The 18,568-nt window shown below is 43.2% G+C and overlaps 1 protein-coding gene across 7 annotated transcripts in view; it reads right to left on the bottom strand.

Annotated features, from left to right (window-relative positions):
* The window catches only part of LOC119971726 (diacylglycerol lipase-alpha-like), a 513,684-nt gene that overhangs the window by 352,452 nt on the left and 142,664 nt on the right, over positions 1 to 18,568 (bottom strand). For 6 of the 7 annotated variants that reach the window (XM_038807680.1, XM_038807682.1, XM_038807675.1 and 3 more), the window contains one exon: positions 9,062 to 9,202. The gene's annotated coding sequence lies outside the window, so the exon portion shown is untranslated. Of the gene's footprint in view, positions 1 to 9,061; positions 9,203 to 14,981; positions 15,240 to 18,568 lie in introns of those variants that run through there. The other variant, XM_038807681.1, reaches the window with a different exon arrangement.

The following is an 18,568-nucleotide window of genomic DNA, read 5'->3' as shown; positions in this document are numbered from 1 at the left end:
AGCAATTTCCGCAGTTGTTTCTAAGTCTTTGGCCCCCTTTTCCAGCAGTCGGTTGCGCACATAATTAGACCTGAGGCCCGCTACAAAAACATCGCGTACAGCAAGTTCTCCATGTTCAGCCGCGGTAACCGCTTGATAGTTGCAGTCATTTGATAGATTATTGAGCTCTCTTAAAAATTCGGCAAGTGATTCTGTGGGGGCCGCTGGCGGCGAGTCGTGAACACATGGCGTGCGGAAACTTTGCTAATGGGCCTTACATACATCTTATCGAGTATCGCTAGCGCTGCAGTATGTGAACCGGCCGAGTTTAGTTGCGTAGAGATTCTGTGGCTCACCCTTGCGTGCAGTAGACTTAACTTCTGTTCCTCTGTTGTTTCGGCTGTGCTTGCTTCTGCCAGGTAGGCCTTAAAGCACCGCAGCCAGTGGGAGAAGATTTCTTTTGCCTCTGCATCCTGTGGGTCGAGTTCCATGCGTCCAGGCTTGAGGGCTGATTCCATGATTGATCCTGACTGTTCTTAAGTAGATTAAATTGATGGAACCATCAATTCACTAGACACGTGCTTTAAGATATGAACAGTGGTTTTAATCTACTTACTACAGAGCCAGCCTGTTAACCATTGAACTCTCGATGAACTGCAGGCTGGCTCTGGACAAGGGTATTTATACAGCAGCCCAGGGGGAGGAGTCATGGGCGGAGCCAAGGGTGGAGCCCTGTACAAACTCCTGAGCATTCCCAGAGCTACTCCTCCTAGTGGTCGGATAACGCTACTGCGCTAACAATGGTAAATACAGTGTGAATTACTAAGTTACATTCACCGCAACTTGTGGGAGGTGTTAGAGAGGTTCGGGTTTGGGGAGGGATTTGTCAGGTGACTGAGGCTGTTATATGAGGCCCCGATGGCGAGCGTGGCCACGAGTAGGAGGAGGTCGGAGTATTTTCAGTTATACCGAGGGACGAGGCAGGGGTGTCCCTTGTCCCCCCCCTGCTTTTTGCGCTGGCAATTGAACCCCTGGCCATGGCACTGAGGGAGTCAAGGAACTGGAGGGGGCTGGTGCGAGGTGGGGAGGAACACCGAGTGTCGCTCTATGCGGATGACCTATTGTTGTATGTGGCGGACCCGGTGGGGGGAATGCCGGAGGTGATGTGGATTCTCAGGGAATTTGGGGATTTCTCAGGGTACAAGCTCAACTTGGGGAAGAGCGAGCTGTTCGTTGTACACCCGGGGGACCAGGAGGCGGGGATTGGTAGGCTCCCAGTAAAAAGGGCGGAGAGGAGCTTCAGGTACTTGGGGGTCCAGGTGGCCAGGAGCTGGGGGGCCTTGCAAAAGCTTAACCTCACGAGGCTGGTGGAGCAAATGGAGGAGGAGTTTAAGAGGTGGGACATGCTGCCGCTGTCTCTGGCGGGTAGGGTGCAATCAGTCAAGATGACGGTGCTCCCGAGATTTCTGTTCCTGTTCCAGTGCCTCCCCATCCTTATCCCGAAGGCCTTTTTCAGGCAGGTTAACAGGAGCATTACGGGGTTTGTGTGGGCGCACGGGACCCCGAGGGTGAGAAGGGTGTTCCTGGAGCGGGGCAGGGATAGGGGGGAGGCTGGCGCTGCCCAACCTCTGTGGGTATTATTGGGCTGCCAATGCAGCGATGGTGCGTAAGTGGGTGATGGACGGGGAAGGGCCAGCATGGAAGAGGATGGAGATGGCGTCCTGTTGGGCACGAGCCTGGAGGCGCTGGTAATGGCGCCTCTGCCGCTCCTTCCAACGAGGTATACCACGAGCCCGGTGGTGGCGGCTACCCTCGATGAGGTCCCCGATACGGGGGAACCACCGGTTTGTCCCGGGAAGAAGTGACGGCGGGTTCCTGAGTTGGCACAGGGCAGGTGTTAGGCGGTTGGGGGACCTGTTTGTAGACAGGAAGTTTGCAAGCCTGGATGAGCTGGAAGTCCGGGCTCTCCCCGGGGAACACCTTTAGGTACATGCAGGTAAGGGCGTTTGTCAGGCGGCAGGTGGCGGAGTTCCCTCTGCTGCCACCATGTGGGGTCCAGGACAGGGTGCTCGCGGGGGTGTGGGTTGGAGAGAGGAGGATCTCGGCAACATACCAAGTGATGCAGGAGGTAGACGAGGCCTCGGTGGAGGAGCTAAAGGGTAAATGGGAGGAGGAGCTGGGTGAGGAGATTGAGGAGGGGACGTGGGCGGACGCCCTGGGAAGGGTGAACTCCTCCTCTTCTTGTGCGAGGCTTAGCCTCATACAGTTTTAGGTGCTGCATAGGGCTCACATGACCGGGACAAGCATGACCCGTTTTTTTGGGAATGAGGAGAGGTGTATTAGGAGCCCAGGGAGCCCAGCAAACCATTCCCATATTTTCTTGGCATGCCCAGCACTGGGGGAAGTTTGGAAGGGCGTAGCAAGGATGGCGTCGAGGGTGGTAGGATCCAGGGTCAAACCGGGCTGGGTGAATTTTGGAAGGGCATAGCAAGGACGGTATCGAGGGTGGTAGGATCCATGGTCAAACCGGGCTGGCGGCTCGCAATATTTGGAGTTGCAGAGGAGCCGGCAGTGCAGGAGGCGAAAGAGGCCGGTATTCTGGCCTTTGCGTCCCTAATAACCCGGCGGAGGATTCGTCTTCAGTGGAAGGATGCAAGACCCCCAAGCGTGGAGGCCTGGATCAACGGTATGGCGGGGTTTATTAAATTGGAGAGGGTGAAATTTGCCCTAAGGGGGTCAGTGCAGGGATTCTTCAAGGAGGTGGAAACCATTCCTAGATTTCCTGGCAGAACGGTAGAAAAAGGCCAGCAGCAGCAGCAACCCGGGGGGGACGTTTTCTTTGTTTTGGGCTGAAGGGATGTGTATATTTGTTCATTGCTAATGACAGGCGTTAATTTCTTTTTTCTTTTTTGTATACATGGGGGGTGGGTTTTGTTCTGTCTTTTCTTGATATTTTTTGTTAGTGATATTTTGTGAAAATTTGAATAAAAATTATTTTTTAAAAAAGCAGTGTGATTGACTCTTAGCTGCCCTCAGTTCAAGGGCTGTCAGTAAATGTTGACCATGCCAGCAACATCCACATCTCATGAAAGAATAAATTTGAAAAATAGGTTACCTATAACTTGAGGGTCATCTTGACTCCACAAGTGAGGAAGCAGGCCTCCTGGGGGTTGAATCTGCACTGTTGGCATCATTCTGTATCACACTGGAGCCATCTGAGCTGACAAGCAAGGGACCTAAAGTTGGCTGCTGACATCGTACTGGATGTCACAGACAGAAATACCACCTTTGTATCACGCAATATGGAAACTAAGCTATTGAATAAAATCCGGCTGTCCAATTTTTCTGTTTTCCAATTCTCACCTGGTAAAATATAATACCTGCTTAAAACAAAAACAGCTAGCGCTGGTAAACAACTCCAAACAGCTTTGGTAACAAATATAAACATCACCCAACAACACCTGCTATGTTTTAGTTCAAGTAAACTACACCTGCCATAAATACAGGGCAGTATTGTATAGCAAGGGTGCAAACATTAAAAACAACTTGAATTTCACTCAAGTAGCTTTTAAAACCATTGCATTCACAATGATTTCTTTGCAATTTTCTTCTGACTATTAATTACTCTAAATGTAAGTGCATTGGAAATGAAAGTGCTGGAAATGTAAAGCAGATTAGGTGACATCTGATACATAGCTGTTTCAGCTGACACCGTTCATCAAAACTAGCTTTTTTCATATTTTTCCTCTTTCAAATACAAACTGATCTGTTGTACCTTTCCAGAAATTTGTGTTTAAATTTTAGAATAAGAGTTAAGCACCCTTGTCTCTCCTAACAAAGTTGTAGATTTGGGCTTCAATCGAGGACTTGAACACAATGCATGCTGACTAAGAATGTTGAGATGTTAAATAGAAGACCCGTCTGCTTGTGGATATAAAAAGTGCTCCTGGCATATTTCTGTTGAAGGAAAGCATGAATTTCTCTCCCTGACATTGACAACATCAACCTCACCCAACAAAAAATAAGCAAGTCAACTGAAAATCTATTTTCATAGGACGTGTGTGTCACAGGCAAAGCCAGCATTTGTTGTCTCACTAATTGCCCTCGAAAAGGTGCTGGTGAGTCACCTTATTGAACTCCTGCAGTCCATCTGGTGTAGGTACTCCTACAATGCTGTTTGGAACAGAATTCCAACTCACTTTAGATACCCGGGCATACAAGTTGCTCGGGATTGTTGGGGGGGGCTCCGCAGGTACAACATTTCTAGTTTGGTGGGAGGGTGAAAGCTGATCTTGCAAGGTGGAAAGATCTCCCTCTGTCACTGGCGGGTCGGGTACAGGCGGTTAAAATGAATGCATTGCCGTGATTCTTGTTTGTTTTCCAAAGCCTGCCGATTTTCTTACCAAAGGCGTTTGTTCGAGAGTTTGAAGGGATTATTGCCTCATTCATATGGGGAGGGAAGGAGGCCAGAATTAGAAAGGTGCTACTACAGAGAGGAAGGCAGGCAGGTGGTTGGGTCTAACGAACCTGATGTATTATTACTGGGCGACGAATGTGGAGAAGGTACGGAGCTGGGTCAGAGGGGTTGACTCTCAATGGGTCAGAACGGAGGAGAGTTTGTGTAGGGGGTCAGGATTGAAGGCACTAGCAACAGCGCTGCTCCCGGCGGCCCCGGGGAGATGCTCAGGGAGTCCGGTAGTAATAGCTTCGTTGACAATTTGGAGACAGTTTCGCCAGCACTTCGGGTTCGGGGCAGGGTCAAGGGAAATGCCGATTTGGGAGAACCATAGATTTGAGCCAGGGAACTGGGATAGAAATTTTCGGAGTTAGGAGGAGAAAGGTATTCAGACACTAAAAGATTTGTTTCTTGGGAGTCAGTTTGCAGGATTGAAGGAGCTGGGAGTGAAGTATGGGCTGGAGCAGGGGGGAAATATTTAGATACATGCAGGTTCGAGACTTTGCCAGAAAGGAGATTCAGAGCATCCCTGTACAGCCGGCTTCCACATTGCTGAAGGAGGTGCTGACGACAGGGGGACTGGAGAAGGGGGTAGTATCAGCGGTTTACGGGACTATTTTGGAAGTGGAGAAGGCGCCGCTGGGAGGGATCAAGGCAAAGTGGGAGGAAGGAGTTGGGAGGGGGTATGAAGGAGGGGCTCTGGTGTGAGCTGCTCCGGAGGGTGAACGCCTCCACCTAGTGTATGAGGTTGAGGCTGATACAGCTCAAGGTGGTGTACAGAGCACACCTTACAAGGGCGATGATGAGCCAGCTCTTTGAGGGGATGTGTGAGTGTTGCAGGGGGCCCCCGCAAACCACGTTCATATGTTTTAGTCCTGTCCAAACCTGGAGGATTACTGGAAGGAGGCTCTTAGGGTAATCTCTAAAGTGGTGTCCGTGAAACTGGACCCGGGCCCTTGGGAGGCCATATTCGGGGTGTTGAACCAGCCGCGGTTGGAAACGGGTGCAGAGGCAGATGTTGTAGCCTTCGCCTCATTGATCGCCCAAAGGCGGATCCTGTTAGGATGGAGATCAACCTCTCCACCCTGTGCCCTGGCATGGCGGGGGGGCACCTGCTGGAATTCCTGACTCTTGAGAAGGTCAAATTTGAACTGAGGGGAAGGATGGCGGGGCGGGGGGAGGGTTCTACAATTCATGGATGTTATTCATTATGCACTTTCGAGAATTAGATTACATCAAACATTGGGGGGGTGGGGGTGGGAGGGTTGCAGCAGTATGTGTTAATGGTGACTATGGGCTATTCCTGATTCTTTTTTGTCATTTGTTTATGTTAACATGCAGGCTAATGTTTGGGGTTTGGTGGGAGGATGGGATTGTTGTTATGGGTATGGGGATTGGCATTGCATCCGTTACTGATTATTGTTGGGAGTAAATTTGGGAGAAAATGTGAAAAAGGAGGAGAATAAAAATATTTTTTTTTAAAAGGAAGTGAATTCCAGTTTTTGACCCAATGACAGAATCATATCGCTGTTCTTTCACTAAGTCAGGATGATGTGTAACTTGAAATGAAATGAAATGAAAATCGCTTATTGTCACGAGTAGGCTTCAATGAAGTTACTGTGAAAAGCCTCTAGTCGCCACATTCCGGCGCCTGTTCGGGGAGGCTGGTACGGGAATTGAACCGTGCTGCTGGCTTTCCATGGTCTGCTTTCAAAGCCAGCGATTTAGCCCAGTGTGCTAAACCAGCCCCTCTAAAAAAGCTTGGGAGGGGAACATGCAAGCGGTAGTGTTCCTACACATCAGCTGCCCTTGTCCTTACAGATGCGAGAGATTGCAGGTATGGAAGGAAGGTGCTGTCAATGGTTCGCTGTTGGTCTGTGCGCGCAAACTGGCTGCAGCATTTATTTGGAGTTGTTTACCAATGTCGGATTTTTTTTTAAAAGCATCCTTTTCATGTACAAAATCAGAATTTAATAACTATTAGCCATGAAGCACTTCATAATATTGGTTGTTATAACATGACACAAAGTTGGTGGAAGGTGAGCAGTGAGGAGGATGCAGAGATCTTTCAATGTGATTTGGACAAGTCGACTGAGTGGGCAGGTGAATGGTAGATGCAGTATAATTTGGATAAATGTGAGGTTATTCACTTTGGTAGCAAAAACAAGAAGGAAGACTATTATCTGAATGACCATAAATTAAGAGGGGGGATGTGCAACAAGATCTGGATGTCCTCATACACCAGTTGCTGAAGATAAGCATACAGATGCAGCAGGCAGTAAAGGTTGGCCTTCATTACAAGAGGATTTGAGTACAGGAGCTGGTTTAGCACACTGGGCTAAATTGCTGGCTTTTAAAGCAGACCAAGCAGGCCAGCAGCATGGTTCAATTCCCGTACCAGCCTCCCCAGACAGGCGCCGGAATGTGGCGACTAGGGGTTTTTCACAGTAACTTCATTGAAACCTACTCGTGACAATAAGCTATTTTCATTTTTAATTTCATTTGTTCAGGCAACACCTGGAATATTATCTGCAGGTTTGATGTTCTTATCGGAGGAAGGATGTTCTTGCTGTAGAGGGAGTGCATCGATTCCTGCGATGACAGGATGGAGGAATGAAAAGCGATTGAGTCGGTTGGGACAGTATTCACTGGAGTTCAGAAGAATGAAGGGGGACCTCATAGAAACCTATAAAATTCTAACAGGACTAGACAGAGTATACACAAGAAGGTTGGTGGTGTCCAGAACCAGGAATCACAGTCTGAGGATGCGGGTTAGAACACTTAGGACAGAGATAAGGAGAAATTTCTTCACCCAGAGAGTAGTGAGCCTGTGAAATTCGTTAGCACAAAAAGTAGTTGAGGCCAAATCATTGTATGTTTTCAAGAAGCAGTTAAATATAGCTCTTCGGCAAGAGGATCAAAGGATATGGAGGGAAGGCGGGATTAGGCCATTGAGTTGGATGATCAGTACTGATTATAATGAGTGGCAAAGAAGAGCTGAGTGGCCTCCTCCTATTTCTATGTTTCTATAAAGAGGATTATATAGATGTAAATTTACACATTTGACTTTATCTGTTGAATTCCCTACCCAGTAAAGAGGCTACCTTATTGGATGAGTCTAAGGAAAAGAAAGATAGATTTTTGAACAGTAAAGGAATTAAGGGTTATGGTGAGCAGGCAGATAAGTGGAGCTGAGCCCAAAAAAGATCAGCCATGATCTTACTGAATGGTGGAGCAGGCACAAGGGGCCAGATGGTCTACTTCTGCTCCTAATTCTTATGTTCAAAAGATTGTGGATTAAAGGCAAAAGTACTTATGACATACAAAGATTACACTACATTCTCAGTGGATATGACTAATGGAAGTGATTTACTATTGTTCAGACAGTCATTTTCATTGCAAAATGGACTTTCTATAAACGTTCAGGCAGTAAAATGCATTGTGCATGTTCAGACCAAAATTCACTGGATTTGCAATGGGTTGTTTATCAGTACAAATTGTCTTGGTTCTGACATCTAAAAATGATATTCCAACTATATTAGTGCTTTATGAAGAACAAAAATGCTGGAAATGTATGGCAAGTTAATCAAAGTTTAAAAGAGAAAAGAAGGCTGACGTTTTTGAGGTAACATTTGGACGAACTGTGCATTTCCATAATTTCCTATTCTTGTTTCAGATCTATGGAAATTTATTTAAATTTCTGAAAAGTGTTATAATAAATAATAATAAATACAAGTGTTCTTAATTAATTCTTAATTCTGTTCAAACCTTTAACATAGTCCTGTTGCTGTTATCTCCACAAAACTTGTGTTGTTTAATGTCACTTTAGCTATTCCTTTGAATGGTTTCATTTTATTCAAACTATAATAGACAATTTAATTTCAGGACACATGCAGCATCACAAGTCACAAAGGGAGGCTTTAATTGTTGATGGATGCAAGAGGTAAGTCTGTCCTGCACTCACTTTCAATTGTGCCACTATTTAACACAATGATACCAAAATACTGTGGGATATTTTATGTGACATTCTTAACTCATCCCATTAAACTGGACCCGTTTTTAACAATAGATCAGTAACTATGAGAAAAGCTCGAATAAAGGAAAGTGGAGCTGAGTCCACTAAAGATCAGCCATGATCTCAATGAATGGCGGAACAGGCTCGAAGGGCCAGATGGCCTACACCTGCTCGTAGTTCTTATGTTCCTATACATCACTGAAAATGCTCCAAGCAGATAAAATCCAACTTCAGAAAGACAAAGCTCATAGCTGTATTGTTGGCACCTTATAATAGTTCCAGTGATTTTGGTAGACATGTTCTTTACATCCATAGTTATGTTTTATTGAAATTGAAATGACAATCCTATTTTTTTCAAATTGTGTATACATGGATGGAAACTCTCAACAATTACAGCAGTTTTGTTTATTTTGTTTTATTTCAGTTCCCCAATGGTTGAAGTCCAAGTAATGATTGTTGATAGATGATGCTTATTTGGCAAAGCAAATATCAGATCTGCTCATTCAGAGTGAATAATAAATATTTATCAGCACTGTTTTCCTCCTGCATGCACTGCTGAATATCAGAAACTCAGCCCAAAATAATCCAAAAATTAAATACAAACTACTTACGTGATTTTGATTTGATCATCAAAGCACAATTAGTTTCATTTTCTTCCCCTGAATCCAATGCCAAACAGTGTCAATCAGGTACATCTTATGGATGATATCCGCTGGTGTCCTGCGGGAAATGGTATGTATCTAACGATGAACCTAAATGAATAACAAAATATAAATCAAGTCACCACTGCAACAACATCACATCTAATTGCATTTCAATATGGTCTCCATTTCATAGTATGACTCAGGTTTTCAAAAATACCTGACATTTCTTGATGTCCAGTTCCTCAACAGTAAGGAATTCCTCATCACTCAGTCTTTCTTTCCTTCTGACAATCTAAAGGCTTTTAAATCTTATTTTATCACTCCATCAATAATTCTGAATTTAGTGGACCTTGTGCCCTACTCTTTCAATCTGACAGAATGCTGCATTCAGTTGATTTGCTTCATCTAGTTTGCAAAAGCAAAATTGAGGAAAATAATTAGTGGAAGAAGTGTGAGCAGAGGTGTCATTAAGGGGCTATCGAGGTAGGAAACCACGAGGATAATGTGCAGGCCGGAAGTGAATGGTTTCCAAGCATTTTGTGGCATTTATGGTGCATCACGCAATTGTAATTCTTTTTGCAGTCATACACCTCGTCAACAAAACTGTGTCTCCAACTGGACTGAATACCCAAACAATGCATTGAGGGAGAGCATTGTGTGTGAATATCTGGATTACAGCCTTTCTGCATAGGTATGATAGAACATATTTGTGTTACAGTTGGTTTGTATCAAGTGGAAACTAATGCTAGAATTAGATGGTTTTGTTAGTTTTTGTCTGACAAAACTGTGTTTTATGCATATGCCAGCTGGTCAATGACACTGTGCCCATTGATGAATTTTAAAATATGGGATTGTAATGCAGCTGGTTAACAACTGATTCCTTATTCAGATCATCTCACTTGAGTGCACTCTATCATTAACTGTAATCTGTTTGCATGCGTTGCACCGGTTTAAGTGAGGAGTCATAAGGGGTACACAAACTTTAGCTGTCAGAATGCTTCCGCTGCCAACACGTAATAATAGATATGGTACTATTCTTCCACTGAATGCGTCTATTCTCCTGCTGAGATAGACTCTTGAGAAAAGGTCCAAAAGACTCAGATAAGCCAAACTCCCACAGTAACTCGCACCTCATGTGGAAATCTGGAAGTTTTAAAGAGCAACTAAAATAAAATAAATTTTAGAACTAGAACATAGAACATAGAACAGTACAGCACAGAACAGGCCCTTCGGCCCTCAATGTTGTGCCGAGCCATGATCACCCTACTCAAACCCACGTATCCACCCTATACCCGTAACCCAACAACCCCCCCCTTAACCTTACTTTTATTAGGACACTACGGGCAATTTAGCATGGCCAATCCACCTAACCCGCACATCTTTGGACTGTGGGAGGAAACCGGAGCACCCGGAGGAAACCCACGCACACAGGGGGAGGACGTGCAGACTCCACACAGACAGTGACACAGCCGGGAATCGAACCTGGGACCCTGGAGCTGTGAAGCATTTATGCTAACCACCATGCTACCCTGCTGCCTAACTAAACTAATGATTTGGAGTTATTGTATCAAGAAAGCAATCATTTAATTTTCAATTTAATAGTGTCATTGTGTTGATGTAAATATATGTAAAAGCACCGCAAACATTGGCATTATTCTTTCTGGAAGCTAAAAAATAGTTGGAAAAATAACTATCTGCAGATCTAAACGAGAAGAAAATATCTTACCTGGAGCAGCATTCACAAAAATGCTTTGCTTTTTAGAAATAAATTTTATGCCTTTTGTATTGTATTTTTTGTTTTCATGCTTCTTTTGGGTATAAAATGCTTCTAAATTGAACGTTAAACATAGAACTCCCGCTACTCTACCATACCGAATACAGATTAGCACCTTCTAATGCATTTCTCCTTCACCTGTGTTCAGGTCCCGAAAGACCACAACCCGTGGCACGGAGGCACAGTGGTTAGCGCCGCTGCCTCACAGCACCAGGGACCAGGGTTCGATTCTGATCTTGGGTGGCTGTGTGGAGTTTGCACTTTCTCCCAGTGTCTGCGTGAGTTTCCTCTGGGTTCTCTGGTTTCCTCCCAGTCCAAAAATGTACAGGTTAGGTGGATTGCTAAACTGACCCTTCGTTTCCAAAAGGTTACATGGGGTTACTGGGTTAGGGGGATAGAGCAGGGGTGTGGGCCAGGATAGGTTGCTCTTTCAGAGCGTCAGTGCAGACCACGATGGGCCAACTGGCCTTCATCTGGACTGTAGGGATTTTATGATTCTATGAACCCTAACAACTAAATTAATCTGCCAAAACTCTTTTTATGAATGATCTCTACTGCCAACTAAGAGGCATTCTCTATCTATCTACCCTGATTTGTCTCAAAATCAGGTCACAATAATAAACAAGCAATGCAGTTACAAAATGATACCCTGTCCCTAAAAGCCAATTTCTATAAATTTGGTATTATTTTTGCAATGTCTCTGTGAATTACAGAGGTAATTGCACACTGAATATTGACAATGCAAAACTGAACATGTTAAAGCAAATCCAAGTTTCTGCTGACAATCTTCATTCACAAACAACCCAAAATAGTAAATTTATAATGGAAAGAGGTTAATTGTTGATCATTGTAATTGTAACAAAGGTGACGCCCATTTGCTGTCTGTACTATTGTTGATTTACAACAGTTATCTGCTCAAATAACATTTGCTGCTTCGCTGCCAAAGTCAAGTTATCCTCAAGTTCAAAAAGGCAAACAAAAAGGATGATTTAAGGTGAGGTAAGAAAGGATTTTGACTCAGCAACGCAAGAAGTGGACTCAGCTACTGAAGATACAAAATTACAAGGGGCAGAAAACACTGGTAGGAGTTTGTATGCTTCAACAAAAACAATGGAGTAATCTTGGGATACTTTAATCTTAAAATAAATTGGAATTAAATCAACAAAAATATCTTGGAATATCAACTAATGGAGAGCAGTCAAGAGCAACCAGAGAACAAGTGATCTTGTTTATATAATGAGACAGAATTAATTAGTAATCTCAGAGTAAGAGATATTCTGAAAAGAGTGACCAAAAGAGTGATCGTAATATGATAGAATTTCACATGGAGTTTGAATGGGATGCACACATTCAAAACTAGACTATCAAGCGTAAATAAAGACACTTACATAGGCGTGAGGAATAAGTTGGCCTAAGTAGTTTGGCAATGAGATTGAAACATAGAACAGGAGATATGCAACAGCAAACATTTAAAGAAAAGATGCATAATCCCCAGTGAATATATATTCCATGCAGCAATAAAAACTCCATGGGAAAAGTGATCCGCCCTTAACTAAGTAAAGAAGTCAAGAATAGGATTAAACAAAGTGAAATTTAGAAGAATGTGAGGCGATCTAATCAAAACAAAAACAATTCTGAGGGGGCTTGGTAGAGCCTATTTCTCCTGGCCGAAGAGTCGACAACAATCAAGTATAATTTCAGGATAAGGGATTGGCCATTTAAGATGGAGACGGCTTCAAACTTCTTCACTCAGAGGGTTTGGAATTCTGTACTCAAGTGAGCAGTGGTTCCACAATTATTGGGTATATTCAAGGCGGAGATTGATAATTGTTTGGAATCTAAATGAATCAAGGGATACGGAGCTTGAGTGGGAGAGTGGAGCTGAGTTTATTGATCAGCCATGATCTTATTAAATGGTGTGGCTGGCAGGAGCAAAATACTTCTTTTCTGAGAGTTCTTTTTGAGATTTTCTCAAGGGTTATTTTCTGATTTTCATGGGCTCCTTGAAGGTTAAGTCTTCCCCATAAGATATTAAAGAAATGTGACACTCAATACGAGATAAGCAGCCAAGAATCCAACAACAATTAAACAGTGTTCCTTCATTCAGACACCTTCCCCTCATCAACCCTCCTCCAGTGTCTGACAGCAAAGCAATTTGAGGCCTAGAAGTCGGTGTTATCTGGATTAACTGATTCCCAACATGTTTTACACATCGAAACTTAAAACTAAATACATCCATAACAGTCAAAAACAAACAGGCACTTCTATAGCAGAATCAAGTAAAGAAAGAAATCTAAGGGTTTTAAAAAATAAACTGGATATATCCCACATCGATTTTTGTCCCTCCACCGCATCTCACTACTTTAAACTTCATTAACAAAATAATTTATTAGACACATATAAAAGTGATGGAACCATCAATTCACCAGACGCGTGTTTCCGATGTGAATCTAGGCTTTAATCGACTTACTTCAGAGCCAGCCTGTTACCTGTCGATGAACTCGTAGTGAACTCAGGCTGACTCTGGACACGGGTATTTATACAGCTGCACTAGGGGGAGGAGTCGTGGGCCGAGCCAAGAGTGGAGCCCAGTGCAAGTTCCTGAGTGCTCCCCTAGTGGTAGGATAGCGATACTGTGCTTACAAAGACAGTGTGAATTTACATATATACATTTATATTATTCATCACAAAAAGAAGATAGCTTTTGAAAAGTATTTAACTTTCTTCTTTGGTTATTGTTATTCGAAGATTGGTATGTAAACTTGAAAGCCAGGCCCAAGAGGATGGTTTTAGAAGGGGGGAAAAATGGGAAATCAGACAGCTTATTTTATTTAATTTTGTACAAGTGTGAAAGTGCGCAATGTCACCTGCTGCCCACACATATGCTCACCTGCCCGAATAGACTGACAAACCCCATCTTTCTCCTTCCCTAAAAGATCGCCTTCGCCCCACAATCTCTCTCTCTCACAGAAACATGCAGTTGCTTTACCTGCACTAGATCTGTTTCCACCTTGGCTTCCTTCTCTCCTTCAGATCTGTTGATGGCAGTTTCAAGATCCTAACTCTCGTCCCATGTTTTTCTTTAAAAATAGGAAGGTTCTTGTAACAGGAAGAGGATTGGAAGGTGGGAAGGGGACTGGTTATTTGTAACTAATTTTAAAAAGACTTACCACAGTGCATCACCACCTTCTAAAGAAACTGACTGTTTCAACAACCACTTGTGACAATACTTTCCATAATTTAAAGCATTTTACAATAATCATTGCATATATATATTAGCCAGAAATCTCAACTAAACAGTTAAGAAACCGTACCAAGTGAAGGTGAAAAAAATAGGTACTTAAATTTCCAATAACAACTAAAGACCTATGAAAATACTTATCACCAATGGCAGATAAATTTGCCAATAAGCAAAAGAAGTCAAACCAACTGATTAACGATGCAATATTTTCAAAACCATTCAGCTGACATTCTTTTCTAGTAACTGAAATTTTAATGTTCAAATTAATATCTGTAACATATTAGGTTATAAAAGCTATATATTTCACAATGTGATTAAGCTTACCTACGTATTTGAGTGGCTTGGTTAATGTTTTTTCCCTCCGAAGACACATTAGGCTCTCAAAAATCTGGATCTCAAGTTGATCCTGATTATTTCCCCGTCATGTTTTTTGGATTTCTGCAGACTTTTCCAAGTCATTTCAAATCAACCTGCAAAATTATGTTTTCCGGCAGTTTTCCAAGAGACAAATATTGTAATTTTAGCTCAAAACACAGGAGAAATCAACCATGGATTTTGCATGTGCACGAGTGTTATGTATTGCAAACCAATGCATCTCTGTGTAGTGTGTCACATGATTATGTGGTGACATCATCAGATGTACTTGGAAGACTTTCCCTTTCTTTCACCTTGGACGGTGAGCAAGCAACACCTCCCTAATAAAGTTTGACCAGCTGGTTAATTATCTACAGTGTGACAACCTTTTCATCCTTTGTTTCTACTGTAAAGAACAGAACCTCAAAAAATACGAAAAAGAGAAAGAAAGCTTTGCAGAAAAGCTCAAAACTAACTTGCAAAATATGGAATAAGAAGGTGGTATCAGTAAACGTTACCTTGAATCAATCAGATATGCGTGGAATCCAAAATGGTTCACTAACGTGCTTTAGGGGAAAAAAGCTTGTTGGATCCATAATTGACTCCAGCCCCACATCAACATGGTTGACTCGTAACTGCCCTCAGAAATGGCCCAGCAAGCCAGTCAGTCACATTATAACTGCTATGGAAAGCAGAATAAAATTGGATGAATCACTTGGCTGTGCCATAAGCATTGAATTAGATCACATGAAAATAAGGTTGGGCAAGTAAATTCTGCAACATACCCCTCGCTGACATCTAAGAACCGGTGCCAAAATTAGGGAAAATTGGCGCTCAGACTAGTGATACTCAGAATTATGCTGCTCAGCCAAAGTCCCAGATGCCTCCATCACCATCTCTGGCATATATCTCACTGGCGGGAAAACTCATCAGAGGCTAGTGCAATGTAGTAGAGTTCTCAACATTGACTCCATTAAGTCTCATTGTTTTAGGTAATTTTGAATGAGAGCTAAATTGGTGGCTCAAAGATTGACATAGGAGAAATGGGCTTCGACAGCCTTCAGGACCCTGGTCCCAGCACTTTTTAAGGGGTGAATCGTATAACAAGGGTTCTAGAGAGAGCTTTAAACTAGAGATTTTAAAAGAGTGTGTGAGAAGGATTCACATCAGGGGAGATGTAGAAAGTTAATGAGGAAAGGTAAGGCAATAGCGCAGGTTAATGATGAGAGTAATGATAACCAGCTGATGACAGGAAGGTAGAAATCATACAAATATAAGAGTGCACCAACAAATCGGGTTAGAGAAAAAAAAGGTAAAAACACAAAATTAAAAGTTCTTTATCTGAATGTATATGGTGAATTGATAGCAATAAATAGAAATAAATGGGTTTAATATGAAAGCCATTACAGAAACGTGGTTGCAAAATGACTAATGGGAACAAAATATTCAAGGGTAATTGAAATTTCAGAAGGATAGGAAGAAAGGATAAGGATGCAGGGTGCCAAAGTGAAAATGCTGGAAAATCTCAGAAAAAGTGGGAAATATTTATGCTGTGGCGTGAGAATGAAAGATGAATCATAGCCACAGAAACCCAGGGAAATGTGTGCTAATAGCCGCAGAATCAAAGGGGAAAGAGTGCTAATGGCAGTCCCCAGAGAGAATAAAAGGTGTGAAAGGCCAAACTGCAGAGAAACTATCAGAGGGCAACACTTTCTCTGTCTTTAGCTTTGACAAAGGATCATCTGGACTCAAAACATTAGTTATTTTCTCTCTCTACAGATGCTGCCAGACCTGCTGAGATTTTCCAGCATTTTCTCTTTGGTTTCAGATTCCAGCATCCGCAGTAATTTACTTTTATTAAGGATGTGGGGTAGTTGTATTAATAAAGGATGAGGTGGGTACAATAGCGAGAAATGATCTTGGCTCAGAAGATCAAGATGTAGAATCAGTTTGAATAGAGGTAAGAAATAACGAGGGAAAGAAGTCACCACTAGGAGTAGTTCAGAGCTACACTGCTAGGACAGAGTATACATCAAGAAATAATTGGGCTTGCAATAATGGTACTGGAATAATCATGGGTGATTTTAATTTTCATATGAATTGGACAAATCAAATTTACAAAGGTAACCTTGAAGATGAGTCATAGAATGTATTCAGGCCAGTTTCTTATAACAATACATTCTGGAACCAACCATGGTACAAGCTATTTTAGACCTGGCAATATGTAATGAGATGGGATTAATTAATGATCTCAGAGCAAAGAATTGTCTTGGCAAGAGTGATCAAGTTTGAGAGTGAGAAACTGTGATGGTAAATGAGCAATGGCAAGCATTTATGGAATGGGCTGTGTGACAGTTTGTACTGTATCCTACAAAAGGTGCTACAGTGTTCCAGAAGGGTAAAACATTCTCACAACCAACTCATGCATCATAATGTTCACTGCAACAGCTATGCCATAAGTAAAATCTAAGTGTTGCCAAAGTCCCAGGGGACCAAAGGCTGCTGTCCCCCGAGAGAGAGTTGATTGGTGGTGATTCAACCCGAGGATCACCACACCTCAGGTGAGGGGCAAGTTTGAGAAGGCGGGGCCTTTATGAATAACTATAATTATGAAGTCGGTACAGGGGTCAAGTGTAAGGCAGATCCATTTCTTGCTCACAGACTCGGTTTTATGTCTCCACAAAGGATTTTCTCTGATATTTATTTGCTCTTATCCTTCAGCAACAGTCAGTATCAGGCAGAAATTGTAGAACTCCCGCCCCTTTACCCATAAAGTGCTGTACCCCATGAAATGTCACCATATGCACATAGAAGTAGCTCATCCAGGTCAGAGAGCCATCAAGTATTCAACTACAATATGCAGGTACTATATCTAGTCATTCAAAAAATAATTTGCATTCCTGATTTTGCTATCCAAGTGGATAACCACCCATTTATCCACATTATACTGCATCAAAAGCCTTCTGAAAGTCCAAATAAACCACATCGACTGGCTCCACCTTGTCAACTTTACCAGTTACATCCTGGAAGAATTGGGGTGGCACTGCTGCCTCACAGCTCCAGGGACATGCGGTTCAATTCTGACCTTGAGTAACTGTCAGTGTGGCATTTGTATTTTCTATCCGTGTCTGCACGAGTTTCCTCTGTGTGCTCCGGTTTCCTCCCACAGTCCAAAGATGAGCAGGTGAGGTGGATTGGCTACTCTAAATTGTCCCTTAGTGTCCAAAGGTTAGGTGGGGTTTGGGGTTACAGTGAAAGGGTGGCGGAGTGGGCCGAGGTAGGGTCCTCTTTCAGAGGGTCAGTGTAGACTCGATGGACCGAACGGCTACCGTCTGCACTTTTGGGAATTTATGATTCTATGATTAACACCATTAGACTTCCCTCCCAGTGTGGTCAAGTTTGGAAAGGCCCATCCTTATGCTGTCCTTCCTAAGACCAGTCCCAGTTCTCCGAAACCCCTTACTATTTTATTCCGAAATCCCATTATTCCCTTCAAAAGTAAAGTGCATCAGGTCCATTCCAAATGCTCCTGGTTTCCAGGTCAATAGATCAATAACTCTGGCAACACCAGGTGGCAAACCATGCTTTTAGGAAACCTCTCCTACACCATACCATTAGCAAACAGCTGCCATTCAATATTTCTATTATACTTAAACTATACTTCTTTATAGACTTCAGCCTTGGATCAATGATAACACTCTCACTGATGGTCTAATAAGCTGATGGTCTAGGATAGTACGGAGGCATTGTTGCACTACTGGATCATAGAAATTACAGTGCTGGAGGAGGCCATTCGGCCCATTGAGTCTGCACCAGCCCTTGGGAAGAGCGTCCTACCCAAGCCCATACCTCCATCCTATCCCCGAAACCCAGTAACCCAACTTAACTTTTTTGGACACTAAGGGCAATTTAGCATGGCCAATCCACCTAACCCGCACGTCTTTGGACTGTGGGAGGAAACCGGAGAAAACCCACGCAGCCACAGGTAGAACGTGCAGACTCCGCACAGACAGTGATCCAAGCCGGGAATCGAAAATGGGACGCAGGAGCTGTGAAGCAGCTGTGCTAACCACTGTGCTACCGTGCTATCATTTTGGGGTAGACA

The sequence above is a fragment of the Scyliorhinus canicula genome, chromosome 9 (assembly GCF_902713615.1).
Source record: "Scyliorhinus canicula chromosome 9, sScyCan1.1, whole genome shotgun sequence".
In the NCBI taxonomy this organism is placed as follows: Eukaryota; Metazoa; Chordata; class Chondrichthyes; order Carcharhiniformes; family Scyliorhinidae; genus Scyliorhinus; species Scyliorhinus canicula.
This window is presented reverse-complemented; position numbering and strand designations above follow the sequence as displayed.